This window comes from Meleagris gallopavo, chromosome 1 (assembly GCF_000146605.3).
Source record: "Meleagris gallopavo isolate NT-WF06-2002-E0010 breed Aviagen turkey brand Nicholas breeding stock chromosome 1, Turkey_5.1, whole genome shotgun sequence".
NCBI lineage: Eukaryota > Metazoa > Chordata > Aves > Galliformes > Phasianidae > Meleagris > Meleagris gallopavo.
The window spans coordinates 6954111-6963762 of record NC_015011.2 but is presented as its reverse complement, the minus strand read 5'-3'; positions in this window follow the sequence as shown (position 1 = coordinate 6963762).

Here is a 9652-nt window from a genome sequence, read left to right as displayed (position 1 = left end):
CTCCTGTTGTCACTGATTCTTGAAGGTTGGATATTAGGCAAAATTTCTTCTCAGAAAGTGGTGAGTCATTGGCACAGGCTACAAAGGGAGGTGTGGTGTCACCATTCCTGAAGGTCTACAAGAAAAAGGTAAATGTGGCATTGATGGACATGGTTAGTGGGCATGGTGGTGGTGGGTTAACAGATGGACTAGATGATCTTAGGGGGCTTTTCCAACCTCCATGATTCTATGATCTTTGTCTGCTAGATTGTCTGGAGCATCTGGGGGTCAGGTGGGTCCTTCTATTTCTTCAGCCACTTCGGGCACCAGAAAAAAGGAGGGTGATTTTTATGGAGATGATGTAAAAGGCATGCACCCAAAGAAAGCCCTCATCCCCTAGGCTGATTGCTTTTCTGTGTATTTGTTAAAAAAACAAGACCAAAGCACGTGTATACATATGTATGTTGTATAGTATGTGTATATATATATGTGTGTGTGTGTGTGTTAATTAAAAATAAATTAAAAATATATCTGTGTAGTTAATTAATGGTGACATTTAGCTGAGATGTGCTTGGAAATAAGAACCAATGTTCAGTGTTCAGGATTTGTTCCAGAGTTTTAAGTGAATTGTCCAGCTACTGCAAAAAACATCCAGAGATTACTATGTGTGAGTTGAGCACATCCCATCAGCTTTTGAAAATGCCTGTAGTATTTTCATTACTTTGATAAATATCAAGGGTCACTTTGAACCTTAAAACAGAGATTGCTTCAGCAAAGCTTTTAACTTAAGGCTGACATTTTACTGTACCTGAACGGTAAAGCACATTTTTAGAGATTAATTCAAATGCACAATTCACTTTGCAAGGTTAATTTCAAATTCACTCAGGCTGATCTCTTTCAGGACAGGTGGGTTTCTAATGATGCTAATATTTGTATTTGTTAAAGCCAGAGGTACTAAAGATTCACCTTGCCCTCATCTTCACCATTTCTCTGTAATATCTAGGGATGAGTTAATACATGACCTCACAGAGGGGTTAAAAAACCTTTCAAGCCCTCAATAAGTAATGAAATAGAAGTAAAACAGAGGCATAAATCTGCCATCTCTTCTGTTGGAGGTGGCCACATTCTGGCTGTCTTCATCCCACCCTGAAATGCTTTGTCCTTCTCAAGGACCTGAGGTCTGGGGAGCTTTCACCAGGCTCCTGGTAGGTTGTCCTAGATCCCTCCTTGGCCAGGTCAAGGTTGGAATGATTATCCAAGTGCCAAGAGCAAGCATCCAACGTCTCCAGCATGAGATTCTGTGAGGCACTGGCTCAGCTGCCCAGAGAAACTGTGAATGCCGCATCCCTGGAGGAACTCGAGGCCAGGTTGGATGGGGCTCTGGGCAGCTGAGCTGGTGGGGGACAACCAGCCTACAGCAGGGCGTTGGAGATGGGTGGGCTTTAAGGTCCGTTCCAAACCAAGCCATTCTATGATCATTCTATGATTCCGTCACGTTAACTCCTTCTCATCCCAGCATCACAAAGGCTTGGTAAATATTGATTTACAGATACAGAAATTGAATTAAAGAAATGTAAAACGGCTTCCTTGAGACAGCAGAAGCCATGGTTCTGTCTGGAGAAGAACACTCATTAAAAGCATCATTCACCTCTCAAGTCTATTGAAATCCCATCTTGGATCTTTAAGTAAAGACTAAAAATAAGGTATAGGATGCAGAAGCATACATGTTTTCTGGAATGAGCCAGTGGCACTGATGGGTGTGGAAAACACATCCCTATAGTGTTTGTGAAACCAGGCAGATACAGTTGTCTGCAGGGACTCCTCCTTACTACACTGCTCCACATCTCAGAACCAAGGGGTTGGCTATGAAGTTGAATCTCTACCAGGAATCATGATTTAAGATAAATCAGAAGAGCAGACTTTTAATTCCAAACATTTTGTTTCAAGTGAATTTGTAGGCAAAGAGGGCACAGGGAATGTAAATCTTTAGGTAAAGCAATACATTAAGCTGCAGTTTAAGGAAGGGGGTAATCTGACATCAAGAAAAGTAGTAAGGGAAAAGCAAACGTAAGGAAACAACTAATAATATAATAAAATGGTATCTACAAGTACTCTACTTAGCCTAGTGCTAATATATTAATGGTGTAGGCTGCAATAAGTCACTTCACCCCTTACACTGCAAATTTACATTTGCATATTATGAAGTATGTACTGTGATGTGTTACCTAAAGAAGCTGACAGAGCAATTGATATTTCATGGAGCAAATCAAGCTGAGATTTGTGTCTCAGGAAGGTGGAAATGGTAAACAGGCACAGTGAATTCCCTGTTCAAATACTGTCACATTTCCTGGGAGTGAAACATCTTTATTCTCCTAAAGAAGCCAAAATATGCTTTAAACTGCAGGACTCACTGATCTGCTTAAGTGATGGTTTGTCCATAAACCATGTGTGGAGCATCTGAGATTGATTCAGAGGCATCTCCTGAAAGTGGGGACAGTGTTGCAGAGGTACACCTACATCTTCTCTCTCCTCCTGCAGAAAGCCCAGGTCCAGAACCATGAATCCTTTCCCAAATAAGCAGACTTCCCTCCTGAAAGGGGTGAAAGCGCCCATGGAGTAACCCCAAATGAGGGGCTACCCCTCTGCTGGGTTTGCTCCAGGTCTCCCTTTTTCCATGTAGATCAATAGTGAACACAGAGAGAATGGGGTTAATGAAGGAAAAAATGTAGAAGTTTCAGGACAGGAGGTATGGAAATTCAGCCAGGTAGGCAAAGAGTTTATGGAATCTTTATTTTTGAACATGCACTACCTGAATGGCTGCAGAAGTAGTTTTCAGAAATTAAACTTAACTGGGCCCACTGCACTGGATAAATGCTCTGTGACTCATCCAAACTGCAGCAAATCTGCATGGTGACTGTAGCAGTGATAGGATGTAATAACCTCTCAAATATATGATGCATGTGACAGTTAGATGCTCTCATCTAATTGCAATAACTGACAGACAGAAGAATAGGTCATTACGAAGGTTTTGCTTTAGTGCACACCTTTTATGGGATTTATTGCTTCCTGGACTGTTGATGATAGAGGTGAAAACAGCATAGACACTGACAGAGTTGCTAAAAGTATTGTGCATTTTAAGATATGCCTACCATAGCTGCACCACCATCTAATTCCATGTGCTCTGCTTTAACCTGTGTGGATCTCTATACACAGAAGCACACTTTGCAGCATTACTTACATTTGCAGACACTTTGCACACTTTGCAGCAGAGTCAGATGTTGATGATGGAATGTGTGTGGCTGCAGCCTCCTTCCTGCTGAAGTCCCATAAGCATAAATGGGACTTCAGGTTGACTTGTGGGTCAGCTTATCAGGGTAGATCAGGCTGCTCAGTCATGGCATCCCCTTGGAATCGCCTTGAAAGGATCTTCTTGGGCTGCATACTGGTGTAGGGTCATTGCAATTTCACATCCATGCATTTGAGATCAGAATCGGGCTTCTCGCATCATAAATTGTATCTCTGACTTCTATTCAAATTACTTTCTTTCAATCTGTGACATTTAGTTGGGCACTTATTATTAGGAAAAACTGTTCTATGAAAGTTTACAAAAGCTCTCCCAGGAGCAGAAAATCAATACTGATGTTAATACTGAGTTACAGTTGTTTGCTGCCGTTGTGTGTGTCAACACTATTGGCATGTTGGTGCAATTAATTTTGCTGCCAACCATAGCAACAATATGGTAATAAAATATGTCATATCTACAGAAGTTCCTGTTTATCAAGCAGGTGTGACTTTCAGAAGCATTTTAATGTTGGCTTATTGTGGCTCACACTGACTTCTTTGGCAGAGCCAGGCATTGCTTTCTTTAAAGATTCTGAAGAGCAATGAAATGTCGTCATTGATTCAAGGGGCAGAAAGACCTTTGAGAAGACCCCTGATGTACTGTTTTTGTCACTAAAGTCTTGATCAAGATCAAACTAATCAGCGGAAGATATGAGCGCCTTTTCCTTCCAGGGGACACTATGACATGGCTGTTTTGCCTTCTGCTCTTTCCTATGGCCAAGGAGATGCACTTGCAGAGCCCTCACTAACCTAAAGAGAAGATGAACAACCTCATATTCATAGAATCAAAGAAGCATCAAGGTTGGAAAAGACCACTAAGATCATCCAGTCCAACTATCAAACCCATCCCCACCATGCCCATGGACTCATGTCCCTCGATGCCACATCTCCTCTTTTCTTGAACACCTCCAGGGACGGTGACTCCACCATCTTCCTCCCCAGTATCACTATGGAAATGGCTACATGACTAGTCCAGGTAACCTTTCCTTAAAAAGTTATTTATTCAGCATCATCCATCTCAACTTATTTCATGCACCAAATCCGCACAACTGGAATGTATAGATTTTATCTTTTAGCTTTCTGAACAGAGCCCCATTGCTTTTCAGATGGCTCACCCAAACTCACAGACCATGAGTTCTCTTTGGACAGAACCATGCCAAGATGGAGCCTCAAGTGTCATCTAATAAGGCTCGTTTTCACATGCAAAGTCAAGGGAATCATCATTACTCAAAACACTCCTACTATCCGAGAGTAGATAAATAGGTCTGCTGGGAAAAGGCAGCTGTGGATGGATGACTGAGAAACTCTAATGGCAACAGCAAAAGAGTTTGAAAGCTGATCCTGCTGTCTGTCATCAGTCATCCTGGAAATATTTACCGCTGCTGTTCTCCTTACTCAAAACAAACATGCTAACTGATTTTAATGCAGTGGTTGCTACTTTTTATTCTAAATATACTGGGGGAAAAAATTACCTGGCCTATATAGTTTACAATGGAACATGAGTGTTTTCCCCTTAGTCTGGAAAGCAAAGAAGGTGCTGTCAAATCATGTTGATGTCTCAAAAGCAGAGAAATTCCTCTCCTCTACCTGAATTTCTTCTGATTCAGATTCAAGAAAGGCAGCTTAGCTCTCTCACCTCTCTTTTTCAGGTCTGTAAGATTAAACAGGTGCTGAACGCTTTGGATCTTTTGTGTTTAACCTTTAAAAACCCATATTGAATTGTATGTATTCAAGGAATTCTTCTAATGCCAAGCTACGAGCTCAATTTACCAGAAAATTCACCTAAAGTCACAAAGAGAGAAAGTATGAACAGATCACAACTGGAAGACACACAGGGGTTTAAAGGAGATACAAAAGATGAAGTTTGCTGGAAAAGTGAAAGACAGGCATTCAGGGCATCTCTAGGGAGAAGAGGTCAAAATGCAGTAATCACAAATGTGGGCATTAAAAAAGGAGGGAAAGGGATAAGTGCTGAGTATTACACACCAGAGTGACAATTACAAAAAGGCAGCAGAAGCTGGTCCTGATTTTTCTCTAGCCGAAAAGCCAGTGTTTTTGCAGGGTTTTGAAGGTGTGGGTTTACATAAGGACACCACAGCTACGTGATGAAGCTTGCACAACCCAGATCATGTAGCCCAGCAACCACAGTGTACTCTCCCTGGTCCATCTCACTGTGCTGTGCTCTGGTTTGGATGTAAATGGGACTGTGGTTTGTGTTGTATAAGCCAGGCAGAGACGTGCCACGTAACACATAGCCAAGCTGGAGGACATGGACCTCATCCAAGGAGAACCCTAAGTAGAAAAAGAATGGTGGGATTCATTTGACTATGTGGAGGTACCCGTGACTGGGTTAGGTGCAAGTTAATGGAGAGAAAAGACATTTCTAAGGTGACATTCAGCCCCTCTTAAAATATGTGATTAAAGCATATCAGATGAGCACTATCATTGCTTGCAGCTCTGGACACTTTGGGGTATCATTTAAAGTAAGTTCTAAATGTTTAAAACATGCTTTAAATTCCTCATCAGTGCTGATGGATGGGCAGCAGCTCCAGGTTGGGTACTCAAGGATGTGAGGAGAATCATGGTCTGGGCAGGTGGCATCTTCTCCAAATGGGACTGGCAGATATGATCCTTCTGGTGCCCTGCCTTGGCTGCTGGGCTGTCCTAACTGCCTAACTGTCCTAACTGCACCATACTGCTATATCTTACAGTCATTGAAGGGACTCCATCTTATATTTGCTCCCAGGTTTGACATGGCTGCTCTCCAGCTTGAGGGGAACCACATCTGGATCTAGCACGGAGCTCTCCATGTGCACCCCTGCTGCAGTGTAGGACATCCCCCAAACTTCTCCATTCTTCTGTGGTCTGGTTGCACTGGGAGACGGGTCCCAATGAAGAAAACCCATTCATATTGATCACCTTTCCACACCAGCCACGAGTTTTATCAGGAGCAGGCAGAATGAAAAAGGGTTAACAGTTTCTTTTCCTCTGTGATGTATTCCCACGCAAGCCAATGTCAGCCTACAGGCCTGACTAATCCCGAGTGTAGTTACTAATTGCTGTCTCCAAACAGTAGCTGGCAGCCATTTAATTTTCCCTTTCACTTGGTGTCATTAACAGCAGCGACATATGGCAGCTCCTCCACCACGGTAACTGGCTACGGGAGAAACCCATGGCTTAAGCTCTGCAAACACCAAAGTCCATGATTAACTTTAACATCTCATTGCTGGCAGGAAGAACTATTTATAGATTTTAGTGTTTAATGCTTAAAAACGATCAGGTTTCTCTAAGCACAGCTGTGACTGCAGTATGAAGGTGCACTTTTAAGAGCATCTTTAGCTCACACTGGGCTCATGGAGAGGCACAAGAAAGCTCAGGCAGTTCTGGAGATGGAGCTTGACACAAATCTCACAGTGGTTGCAGTAGGAATTATTACTACTTGGCTTTCCTCCTTTTTTCTTTTTGTACTTTGAAATAGAAGAGCAAGGCAATTGTTTGTAACTCAGATTGTGTGGTTCTTCTCAATTACTTTTGTATCCTCTCACTTGGATTAGGGTAAGATATTACATATTAGATCACATTAGGTCAAGATTTCAGATACATTCTCTGAGCTCCCAGAGACATTGACTGCTATATATTTTTACTAAATACAAAAAACCTTTAACTCTGCTCCTGTATACATACTTCTTACCTTTTAGTATGTGTTAATTATGTAATGCTTCTCAAATCCAGCACAGCTTTCCTCTGCCTCATTAGTACAAGTCTACCTGAGCTGATTAATTTTTAAAATAGTATATATATATATATATATATATATACACACACACACATATATATAAATTCTCGCTGTCCTCATGTTCAGTAGGCACTGCAGAGTTTTTGCCATGCTGCCTCAGGTAAGATTTGCAGGATTAAACATCACAGGCATTTTGGATCCTATTCAAATAATGCAGCAACCAAAGTGACAACATTGCTGTTAAAACTCAAGAAATTTCTGGATCTTCTGTCACTTTGAAACACAAAACAAGAAAAAAACCTAACCTTCTGATCTTAGTGTTTTTTCTTGCTAGGAAGACAACAAGTTTCATAGAGAAGAGCAAATAGTTTTTGACATAATACTCACCACTGGAAACGAGTCTCCAGCCCTTTAGTTGTAAACTGAGTTCTTCTCTTTCTGAGTTTTAAAATTAAATAATTGAGTGAAACAAAAAGGTAACAGAGCAGCTGATAAAGCCCAATCAGGGACTCACTCCCTTTCCTGACCCATCCCGACATCGTAGTATGGGAAGGCTGACTCCTGCTGCTGCTACATTGGTGGCTCCATTGCCTTTTTGACCATCCCATGGAATCAGCAGTACATTGGGGGCAGCAATTCCTCTGTTATTCCTCTGTGATTCTTAATCTCAGAATCATAGAATTGCTCAGGTTGGAAAAGACCTTAAAGATCATCAAATCCAACTGCAACCTAACCATACTACCCTAACTAACAACCCACAGCTAAATCATATCCCTGAGCATCACATCGAAATGGTTTTTAAACACACTCAGAGATGGTGAATAGAAAGCAATTCTGCATGCAAACCCCTAGACTGCCTTCCAGCCCAAACTTGGACTCAGGGCCAACAACTGGAGCAAGCTGAGCACTTTTCTGGATGTTAACCTTACACCCACTTTCCGGGTATGAAAGGCATGCTGAGTCCAACCAACATCATTTTCTTCTGTATATTTCCTGCTTTACTCCAGTGCTACAGGCCTAGGAGTGCCTGCAGCTTTGTGCTTTGTTTTAGCAAATGTAACTGCTGAACTCTGCTGAAATGGCTGCTCTCAGACATTTCACCCTAGGATTTTGTTATTACAGTTGTCACAGTTATGGGGAGCAGTGAATCTGTGGGTCCTTCTTTGTGATCTCCCTGGATCTGAAGCCATGCAACACTCACAAAACAGAAAGCACCATCACAGTTTCTCTCCTGCTCCTCACTTCATCTGGGGAGAAACATAATTTGTCATTTTGTGTAAGAGTGCACATAATGCTTTATTTGACATCCTGGCGAGGGATGAGGACCATCAGCCTAAGAAGCGATAATCTGTTTTCCTTCCAGCAGCCAGAGCTATACACAGAGCAAGGCAGGCTGAGAACAAAAGGAAATTTCAGACTCATTGACGTTAGCAGAGCATCACTGAGCTCCCTCCAGACTGCTCTGGCAAGATCCCCAAATGACACAAAATGAGCTAACGATACCATTTTGGTGTCAGCATGGAGTCGCAGGCAGGGATGGCGAGAGGGGTCACACAGGTCTGCTCCTGATCTCTTTGCAAGAGATGAATAAAGGCTGAGTCAAACCTGCATCACAGTGAGCAGGACTTGCAGTGAAATTGCAAAAAAAAAAAAAAGCCACTCAACAAATTAAAAGTAACAAAAAAAAAAAAAGGCATTATGTATTGGAGCAAGAAAAGGTAGATCAATAGGGACAGGAACATATTGTGCTGGTGACGTGGAGTGTGCTATGCTGTGCTGGGTTTGCTGTTAGGTAACAGGAGGCAGAAAGGAAGGGACAGAAGGGGGCAGGAAAATGTGCAAGCACAGCAGAGATGCCTGCCAGGGTGAGGAGCGTTTAAAGCACTAAAACATGTCTTGGGGGATGAGCAGTTGGGTATTTCTGGAGAAGGAGAGACAAAATCTGGCCTAAATGCAACCAGAGAGAAATCTGCATAATTTTGGGTATGCATTTGGGTCAGGCTTGAGTTGGAAGGGACCTCAAAGATCATCCAAAGTTCCAACCCCCTGCCCCGTGCAGGGTTGCCAGCACTAAATCAGGCTGCCCAGGGCCCCGTCCAACCTGGGTGAGCTGCTCTTCTCCCATCCCACAGAGAAGGGTCAGAGTTACCCTGTGGTGGGTAGGTAGGTGATTCACCACACATCCACCACATGTCCACCTGCGATCCATCATGATCAACTACGTGTCCCCAACTGGACAACCACCATGTGTCCCACCGGGTGGGATCCCAGCTTAAGAGAGGAAAATGAGCAATGCTAGCACAGAAGGAGCGAGGAGATGGGTGCCAGCTCTCACTTTGCATCCTGCAGCCATGCGCAAGGAGAGGGAACAGGGCAGGCAGGCAGGGGCCGCAGGCTGGCATCCCACACCAGGAATTTCATCCTTTGGAGATGGCGAGGATGCAAGCAGGAGGTGCCCTCCGTTTCGCTCCAAGGCTGGCCGAGCCTCGGCAGCATGCGCCTGCGCTGCCTGCCCGCCTTCCTCCTCCTCCTCCTCCTCCTCCTCCCCGCCCCTCCTCCTGGCTGTGGTGGTGCCGGCTGCCGGCACGGGGCTGG